The sequence below is a fragment of the Lygodium microphyllum genome, chromosome 13 (assembly GCF_053477565.2).
Source record: "Lygodium microphyllum isolate KBCC chromosome 13, Lygodium_microphyllum_v1.1.10, whole genome shotgun sequence".
NCBI lineage: Eukaryota > Viridiplantae > Streptophyta > Polypodiopsida > Schizaeales > Lygodiaceae > Lygodium > Lygodium microphyllum.
The window spans coordinates 98,002,472-98,013,386 of NC_141147.1; the positions used below are offsets into that span (position 1 = coordinate 98,002,472).

Consider the following 10,915-nt stretch of genomic DNA (forward strand, 5'->3'; position numbering starts at 1 on the left):
GATATGTCAGTAGGAAGTACGAACTGAATGTAAACAATATTCATAGATCAAATGATTAGTTGAGGAAAAAGTCATCATACCCCAAAGTTTACACATAGTTACTCCACTAATTACTATATTCATGGTTAGAGATACCCTTATTTGAATCATTTTGTGCCAATCATGGGACTTCAAATCAGATAGTTGCTTCACAACTCTTTTCTTTTTCTTTATGAAGGCTCCCTTGAGACATCTCATACATCATGTGGGTGTTCGAAAGCTACATATTTGTTCTTTCACTATTTCTTCATTGTTCTTTGACAACATCCAAGGTGCATGGGATAGCTCAATCTTTTCCTCTGGGTCCAATGCGTGGCCAGGCTCGTCCCATGCGACCAATGTTATGTAAATCCTCCCTTACATTGATTGAATCACGAGCCCCTATCAAGTGATCCCATAATGTAGATATAACATTTTTGAATATGTGCATGGGGTCCAACAGGTGATTGATCTTGAGTTTAGTCCAATACAAAAGACAAAAAAATATAGAGAACCTAACAAGCAAATAATATATTATGTAAACAATTCATCATGCTAAATACTTTAAAGTCAATCGAGAGAAATGCACTTCTTACTGACTCATGCCAAGTGGAGGGTGGCTGTCGGCATTAATCCATCTCTCCTTCCAATCTCGAATGGTTAGAGATTGTGGAGTCATTCCATTAGTAGGGAGAACATATTTGGGATGGTCAATAGGAAGAAATCGATGATGATTGTCATAGATAACCTTCTTTAAACGTGCCAGCCTAGAGGAAACTAGAGAGGGACCGCAAATAGGACATGCATGATATCCTAATGTGGTTAAACCTGAACAAACAAGTGAATTAATAATATGCAATTGATTCAAGTCTTGAATTTCAAATATAGAGTTATATACATGTACCTGAACACTCTTCGTATCCTGGAAAGTCATGCATGGTCCATAACAACATGGCCTTCAACTTGAAATCTCTAGAGGATGCAGACGCACTTGTATCTTGCACCTCAATACCTTCCCATAACATTTCTAACTCTTCAATCAAAGGCTCTAAGTAAATGTCCATGTTTTTTACCTTGTGCTTTCCAGGAATCAGAAGGGACAACATTACATGTCCCTTTTTAATTGCTATGGATGGAGGAATATTATAATTCACCAATACCACTGGCCATACACTGTATGATGTGCTTTTGATGCCAAATGGATTGATTCCATCCATACCTAAACCAAATCTCAAATTTCTTGGCTCTTCTTTGAAAACGGGCCACAAATTGTCTATATGTTACCATGCTGGTGTGTCTGCAGGGATCCTCCATTTTCCATCACTTGAACGATGACTAGCATGCCATGACATGAGCTTTCCAATAGACTTACACTTGAACATAAGTTGAATACGTGGAACAATTGGAAAATGTCGCAAAACCTTATGAGGCACATCCATTGACTTCATCTCCACTTCGTATCTTAATTCGCCACAAATAGGGCACTCTCGTGCGAACTCATGAATCCCACGAAATAAGACACAATCATTGACACATGCATGGATCTTGACATAATCGAGGCCTCCCAGAGATGTCAAGTAATGTCTTGCTTGATCTCTCTTAGTTGGCAATTTGTTTCCTTTTGAAAGCATTTGTGACAATAACCTACATACATTTTTAAAAGTGAGTTAAAAAACCACCAACATATATTTGTGTCTGATTTCAAAATAGAACAATTAATATTATGATTCATAAGCCAAACTGAATTGATACCTACTTCAATAACGCATTTAAACTGACATTACTCCATCCATAAATTGTTTGCACGTTAAGTATCTCGAGGGACGCACAAAGAACATAGTACGTACAACCTTCGTACAACGGAGTAGATGACGCTACATATAGTGGATCATTTGGCTTCGTAGAGTGACTTTCTCCCTGAACCGGTTGCGAAAATAGATTGTGTACCATGTTGTCTAAAATCTCATCATCTACAACTTGACGGGGCATTTCATGAGGGCTACTATCATGGTCGTCAGTCTCCACTCTTCTTGAAGACTCTGCCTCCTCGCGTCGACGTTTTGCAGCCTCTTGACGCCCGGGAGGAAGCATCTGAGGATGTGGCACCGCATCCTGCTCAACCACAAAAGGGAGTTTCATGTACATTGATATATATTGAGTAACATAGACTAGCAATCTTAGTGTTTTAAAAAAACAATGAATGCCGGTGATTTTTCTCGGTCCCATTCTCCATACATGCTGAGGTGTGATATTGCAACTCGACGTGCTCGAAAAATACACCCTCGACAACGATCACACATGCATTTAATTTTTTGTCGTAGCCATGCATCTCGATTATGAAGACGTAATGTTTCATCCTCACTTGAGGATGTGCTCGTTGACTCATCAGCTTGCACCGCACTAGGTGATGATGACGACATGATTAAACCTAATTCATGGCAACATTAAATTTGTTATTCATATGTTCACATAAAAACTTCAAGCTGGCGTATTAATTATTCTAAGATCTCAATTTTAAATACACAAAACTTATCATAAATACATAAAAACTTATGATAAGAACTTACTATCAAAACTTATCTTAAAAACAAAAACTCATGATTAAAGCTAAATGTGTGTCTATACCTGCGTTTACCTACGTGTCTAAACCTGCATCTATCTGCGCGTCTATAAGCGTGTTCACGTAAACGTAGACATGCATATACACGCAAAAGTCAAAATTCAAAAGATACTTGAATAATTTCTTTTCAAACTGCGCCTTTCCTTTTCTGCATTTTTTGTGCGTTCTGAAGCTCGAGTTTAGCCGACATGCAGTAGTCTACCTCCACTAGTCTCTTCATGCCTCACCTCCTCAATGATTCACCTCTTCTTTCACTTCAAAGAGACAAGAGGGGAAAGAAGAAAGCCAAGGAGAGGAAGAAAGAGAGAACAAAACAGAGGAGAACAAGAGGAAGAAGAAGCAAAGAGAGGAGACAACAAGCAGCAAGCATCAAGGGAGAGTAACTCACCAAGGAGAGGAAGAAGGAGAAGGAAGAAGCGCCACCACCCGTCCACACGAAAGACCCAAGGTGAGTCCTCTCTCTCTCTCTCTCTCTCTCTCTCTCTCTGTGTATTAGGATCTATGAACTTCTTATAGCACAAAGAAATCATGGATGGCGGTTGTCGGATTGAAATCAGCCGACTGAGAGCATTGGACAACGAGTGTAGCTTTCAGTACAGACGCAAACATAGACGCACAGCTATATTTGCTGTCATCGCGTCTGCGGTCGCATGTATTCTGCCTCTCAGACACGAGAATACACGCGCTCTGCCCAGAAGCTTTGACTTCAGAGTCGCGTCTCCAGGCATGTGTATTTTGCATTGCAGACGCGGGAATACACGCGCGCTGCCCAGAGCTTTGAAACACCATATTGGGGAATATGGGAATTTTCCATAAGTTTGGGACACATGGTCAAATCTTTGGATTTGTCATAACTTGAACACTATAACTCCAAATCGAGCACTCTATAGCTCAATAGATTCCATTTTTCAAGTGCTTTTCAATGATAGGTCACATCATATGGTTTTGAGAAACTTATGTGCATGTTATCCGGGTGCCACATTTTTGGTATTCAAAAAATGGGAATAGAGAGATTCCCAAACTCACTAATATTTTGTTTTGACTTCAAAATCGCATCTGAGAGCGTGTCTATGCTGCATCTCAGACACGTCTATACACGTGCTCTGACCAGAGGGTTTGACCTCAGGGATGCGTCTAAGAGTGCATCTATCCTACATCTCAGACACGATTATACACGCGCCAGCTAGCTCTGATAAAAAATAATTTTTTATTTTTGAAATTGTACGAATTTGTCTTTTTCCTGTGTTTTTTTGCAGATGTGGCCTGGTTCATCTAGCAATGACCCAGATTTGGATCGCATGAATGATACATTGGGCTTGTTCGGCAGAGGGGTCAATGCTTTTTTTGGAGGTTTTCCTAGTAAGGAAGACTTCATGGGAGAGATGACTAGACACCTTGGCCGCTCTTCCACAGCAGACGAGGTGTTCAGCGTCATGTCTGGAACACCTTTGATGTCTTTGCCTGGCACTGCTTCCCAAACATCAAATGTCCAAACTCCATTTGCAGGTACTCCACGTGCAGCACCTGTACATGTATCGGCTGAAGCACAAGCGTCAGCCGACGCACGTGCATTTGCAGAAGCACGTGCATCTAGCGAGGCAGAGGGTAGTCGACAGAGAGGGAGGAGGGAGAGTCGAGGGGAAGGACGATGCTTGTGTGGGGATTGCCTAGGAGGTGGCGAGCGATCACCCTCACCAGAAGATCACGTAGAGGAGCCTGTATGCCAGTACTATAGAGTTACACATACTGGTGGCATCTTTCATGATGATGAAGGAAAGGATGTAATGGCATACATGAGGAGTATCGTACATGCGACGTATAAAGATTATTCCGTTTACTTCAAGAATCAGAAAAGTGGCTTGTGGCAGGAGGTGTTGAGGGCAGTCCATAGGAGGTACCCAAATCCTGAGGGTCAGCGATTCTCGGATGATTGGGGATGCACAAAAGTGAGGGATTTGCTTCACAACAAAAGATCCCACCTCATGTCACGCACCAGGGAGTCACTGCGGAGACATGAGGAGAGGCATGGAGCCTATAGCCAACCACCTATGTCCCACCGCATAGAGTGGAAGAAAGCCAAGAAGAAAGCATCAAAGAAAGTGAAGAGTCGCCAGCACGCAAAGGCGTGACGCATGCAAATGGAAACCATGGGATCGTCACATTACGGATCGGGCAGCAGAGAGTCGTGGGAGGCAGAGTTTGTAAGTATATTTTGATTTCTAGTTTTTTAAAATTTATACCATGGTGGTGCTAGCGAAGTGTTTCTTCTTTAGATTCGTAGAGAAGCACCATACCTCCTCTATGGCCTTGTTTCCTTGTATATCTATTATCCATCTTTGAGCCTACTGCTTGCGGCCATGCTTTAGGTCACAAGCACTTAAACTCCCCATGTAAATGCGTTTTATCTAGAATGAATACATGGATTTTTTTTTCAATTCTCGTGCCTTCAGATCCATTGTGTTTTTCCCAAATGCACAATTTAATGTATGGGAGGGGGGAAAAAACCCAGTTCTGTTCTTCGCGTCTATTTGTGCGTCTAAATTGCAGAAAACGCGCGTCTATACTCGTGTCTAAAATGCAGAGTACACGCGCTCATACACGTGCTATATAATTCAAAATTAAAAAAAAGAAATTAAATATATTTAAAAAATAAGATTTTTGGTTTTCCGTTCACGTCTATTAGCGTGTGTAAAAGTGCGTCTATGAACGTGTCTATATGGCCGTCTAATTTTGCATGTAGATGCGTTGGTAGACGCACAAAAGAAATTAAATAAATAATAATTTTGATTTTCCTATGTGCTTGTATTTATGCTTGTATATGCACGTCTACCGCGCGTCTATTTTTGCGTGTAAATTTCCTCATACATGCGACTATAGACGCGAAATGGTAGACGCACAAATAGACGGGCTGGTAGATGCGCCCGTAAGATTTTCTCTCAATTCAAAAATCGTGTCTAAAAGTGCGTCTAAGAGGCCTTTTGTTGTAGTGTTTGTGTATAGATAAATTTTTATAAGTTTGATGCATAAAAGGGATTATATGTATATCTAGCATTCTATATTACAAACTATATAACTTACGTTTAGTTTTAAGTTTGATGAGAGAGAGAGAGAGAGAGAGAGAGAGAGAGAGAGAGAGAGAGAGAGAGAGAGAGAGAAGAAGAAGAAGAAGAAGAAGAAGAAGAATAATAATAATAATAATAATAATAATAAGGAGATAAGAGAAAATAAACTAAAATAAAAGGCAGGGAGATAAAAATATTAGATAGGAAATTGGAGAGAGAGAGAGAGAGAGAAGGATATGGAGAGAGAAAATAAACAAATTAGAAATAGAGAAGAAAAAGAGGAGAGAGAAAGAGAAGAACTAGATTGTTGAGCCAATTTGCTTGCCACTTTGCAGAATTGCTACGAAGCGACCTAGCATTCCATGCACAGAATGCTTGTATAAATTTTATTGATTTACGATAAGATGGAATGTGTGGCTACATAGAAGGTCCAAGGTGAAGATCCTTTGCATAATATACATATTAGATATTTGCATGCGGTTTTTTATATTGTAGCATGAATCCCAAAATTCATCATTTCTAGTGAAATCTCACATTCTTTTTGGTTTGTTGATTTCATGAGGATCTTACAATGTATATAAAAAGGGCATGAACTAAAAAAAGAAAGAAATATCTTTTAAATAAATATAACAAATTTTAGATTTTTAATTTTGAGGCAACTTTAAATACCTTACCTTTCAAAAGATATATCATGGTGTTGAAAGCAAGAAAATATGGTTGAAAAATCTCATCATCAATGACATACCTTTTAGATTAAATTGTCTCATGAGAATAAATTTAGAGGCTCACTTTTTTTTACTAGAGATAAATAAGATTTAGCCAAATTATTAGAAAGTGAAATGTTACATTGGACCATATACATACGAGTGTCCTATTGGCATATTCACTAATCTTGTCATTAGTATGAATATTAATCAAAAGATAATGATTTTTGACTCAAAATTATTTCTATTGAGACCTCTTGATTGATTATTCATTTAGGCATTGTAATAACTTCCATTTGTTGAAAATATTTTGTGATATAGAAGTTTCTTATTGGATTACTTTTTTATAGTAGGTATTTTACCTTCAAATTCTTGGTATGGAGGAGATTTATTAATATAAATTTTTTCTCTTATCTAGATTAAAAAAAATTGGCCAATGTGTGCAAAATAGTTGTATCATTCAAATTCAAACTAAACTTTGCTTAATCTTTACTTAAGTCTTGCCAATTACATATTCTAAAAAGGAGCAGAGAACTCTCTCCATACAAAGAACATATCATTTTTCGTGAGTTGTTTTCAAGTGCACCTAATATCCACACCTTATGTTGAGCTAGCATGAAGTGCATGCATACATGTGTGGGTGCACGCACACACACACACACACACACACACATTATAATACAAATTTGATTTGTGTATCTATTCCATATTATGCATAAGCTTCATTTCTCTCTCTCTCTCTCTCTCCACATTTCCCACTAACTTTTTTAGAGAGAGAGAGAGAGAGATTTAACCCATCACTTTACAAGTGCCCTAATAACCCATATTTGTGCGGGTATTTTTGAGTGTTGAAATTTGTGCTACACGAGGGAAAAAATGATTGAAATTTTTACCGAAAAAGATTTGTAATGCATTTTTTCGCCTAATGGCTATATATTTTAATGGGATTTCGTTTGAACACCATCTCGAAGGATGGTAGGTGCTTCGAAGACTATGCACAGCAGCTGCTGGGCCGGTGGCTACCTATCTGTGTTGTGAACTAGGCACTGGTGGGAACAGGTAGGTGCTGTAGCGCCTAGTCGGCACAGATAATCTGGGATGACGATCCATCAAACAGTAATCTGGGCCCTAGTCACGCACGACGCACGTAACTATGCATTAAGAACTAACAAGACTTTCTCAAGTTTGACAGAAGCATTAAATTTTCCCGTCCCGTTGATCTTGTGATTTGCCGGCGTGGTATAGCTGGCGCTCATATATAATTTCAAACACTAATTCTGTTTACACCCAATCAAAAGGTTCCATGTAGCAATACCGATAGATATACAATTGTCATATGTTTTTCGTGATTTTAGTAGTGGGCGGTGAGGCGTGAGGGTCCAGACTCCAGTTTCCAGAAAGGGTGAACCGTGAAAGTAACATCGTGGTTTCTTGCTTTACTTCAGCCACCTGACGTGTCAGTACACGATGCGAGATATCAACAGTCAACTCACAGCCCTCGACTCTCGACTCTCGAGGAGTCACTGTTATCATACGGCTATTAGGTATGCCTACTCGTCGTCTTCATCTTCTTCAGGTTTATAATTCAGAATCGTGTGAACAGTTCACTGCTTGTCGACTGCAGTGATACTGGCTAGCTTACACTCTATCCATACCTATGGCGACCGCGGCCCTCAGACCGACATACAGCAGCACAGATGCGGTCCTGACGAGCTGCGGCCAGAGAAACGCAGCTGGCACAGCTGTGGTGGCCTTCAGACGCCGGTCAGCAAAAGCAGGACGCGCCTGCTCTCACGGGAGAGCTGCAGCGTGGCATGGCGCCGTATCGGGGAGAAAGAAGTGGGCCGTGTTGCAGCATGAGGAGGAGCGGAAGGAGAAGGGTATTATTATGGAACAAAAGAAAGAGGACGACGAGGACGAGGAGGTAAGTAGCTCCTTGCGAGATGGCATAAATGGTGCGGCTGCTGCAGCAGGCACGTCGGGGTTCGATTTCAGCTCCTACATGAAGACGAGAGCGGCGAGGGTGAACGCGGCCCTGGACGAGGCGGTGCCGGTGAGGTACCCGGAGAAGATATGGGAGGCGATGCGATACTCGCTACTGGCGGGAGGGAAGCGCGTGAGGCCTATCCTCTGCATTGCGGCCTGCGAGGCCGTGGGAGGGAGCGAGGGGGCGGCCATGCCGGCGGCCTGCGCTATCGAGATGATACACACCATGTCCCTCATCCACGACGACCTGCCATGCATGGACAACGACGACTGGCGGAGGGGCCAGCCGAGCAGCCACGTGGCGTTCGGGGAGGACGTGGCGGTGCTGGCGGGCGACGCTCTGGTGAGCCTGGCCTTCGACCACATCATCGCGCGGACACGTGGAGTGGATCCGGCGAGGGTGCTGCGCGTGGTGGCTGAGCTGGCGGGCAGGACGGGGGGCAAGGGCCTGGCGGGGGGCCAGATATTAGACCTCCAGGAAGCGAGAGGCGGGGGAGGTGGCGGGGGTCCGGACCTGGAGCTGCTGGAGTACATCCACGTCCACAAGACGAGCGCCCTGTTGGAGTGCGCGGCCGTGGCGGGCGCCCTGCTGGGCGGCGCCAACGAGGGGGCAGTCGAGGCCATCCGGCTGTACGCCCGCTCCATCGGCCTCCTCTTCCAGGTGGTGGACGACATCCTGGACGTGACCCAGTCCTCCCAGCAGCTGGGCAAGACCGCCGGCAAGGACCTCCTCTCCGACAAGGCCACCTACCCCAAGCTCCTCGGACTCCCCCAGGCCAAGCTGTTCGCCTCCCAGCTCACCTCCCAAGCCCGCCACCACCTCTCCTCTTTCCCGCCCTCCAAGTCCGCCCCTCTGCTTGCCCTCGCTGACTACATCGCTCGCAGACAGAATTAACTCGTCCTGGACAAGACCGCCTACCCCGAGCTCCTGGGCCTCCCCCAGGCCAAGCTCTTCGCCTCCCAGCTCAACTCCCAAGCCCGCTATCACCTCTCCTCTCTCCCCCTCCCAGTCTGCCCCTTTGCTTGCCTTCGCTGACTACATCGCTCACAAACAAAACTAGATGAACCGTCTCTTGCACACAAAACTACATGGTTTGATTGACGACACTTCTGGGAATCAATCCATCGCCCCCATCCTCTGTAAATCCAATATCGCCTTATCGAGAGCATTAGAGGCATAAGCTTTCTGGATTATTTCATACTTTTAGTTTGTGTTCGTTTCTTATGATTAAGGGTCGTGCAGATGGGGATTCAGGTCGGGAACAACTACTACTGCCCTGCTGCCAACATATCTAGAGGGTCTTCTGGCAGTGCATTTGGAAAGTTTTTTTTTCTCTTGGAAATTGTTATTCTTCACATGGAGGGTTACACCAAAGTTTCCTAGAATTTAGGAAACTCAATTCCTTTTCAGCAACTTCTCGAACTATGGTTAAAGTGGTTGTTTGAGCTTCATCATGTTAAAATGTAAGTTCAGCATGCTTAAGAGAAGACCAATTAAAGTGGATGGCTGTAGGTCTTCACAGAGCTGAACAATTATTTGTGGGAACTTAAAGCAAAACAATGTCCATTCGATTAGCTATGAGAAGCTAAAGCAAAACAACAGTCATGCCTTTTCACATAGTTTGGTCAGTGTAATGTGCTGTTCTAGCATGCAAGGGTGGAAGATTCTCTTAGGTAACTAGACTAGATCATCTAAAGCACATCTATGCATTATTGTCTTAGTTAAATAGACTAGATCACATCTACAACTTTTGGATTACTTTATTTGCTAACTTGGGAACAAAAATTGATTTTTCATCTGCATTTCATCCTGAAACTAATGGACAAACAGAAGCCACTAACAATACTATTTTAGATCTTTTACGTGCTTACACTATTTCTAAACCACAAACATGGGACACACATTTGCATTTACTGCAGTTTGCATATAACAATACACCACACACATCTACAAAGAAAGCACCGTTTGAAGTGATTTACGATTATAGATTGTCTACACCTGTTGCATCTTTATCAAATAGAATTCAGAGTGCTGATGATATTGCTACTATACACGCTACTATTTTTGATGAGGTTAAAGACATGATTGCCAAAGCCCAGCAATCATATACCAAGCAAGCCAATAAGAAAAGACAAGCAATGAATTTCAAAGTTCATCTTTCTATCGCCAGATATTTTAAAAATGGATTCACCATGACTTTTTAAAAAGTAACAACTTTTCAAACTCTACTCTTAACTTGTGGTAATAAGGAGGCCAAGGGCTAGGGTTTCGTGGATGGTCAAGCTGAAGCTATGGCTCCATGAATGTTTAATTGATGGGCTTTTGTGATGCTAGAAACACAAGCCGAGTGGAACCTCCTTCCCTATTCATGCATGTACTCAAAACTCCAAAAACCTATTCTAATGAATGGGAGTATATAGAATAAACATGGAAAGAGGGAATTCAGGATATTCAATGTACACTTTACATTGATCAATAAAAGTGACCCATGATCCAATGTCGCGATCGCAGCACATATGCTACT

The 10,915-nt window shown here is 42.4% G+C and overlaps 1 pseudogene; it reads left to right on the forward strand.

Annotated features, from left to right (window-relative positions):
- Nucleotides 1–7,942: 7,942 nt before the first annotated feature.
- Nucleotides 7,943–9,856, forward strand: LOC148026944 (geranylgeranyl pyrophosphate synthase 7, chloroplastic pseudogene; annotated as a pseudogene).
- The last annotated feature ends 1,059 nt before the right edge of the window (nucleotides 9,857–10,915 follow it).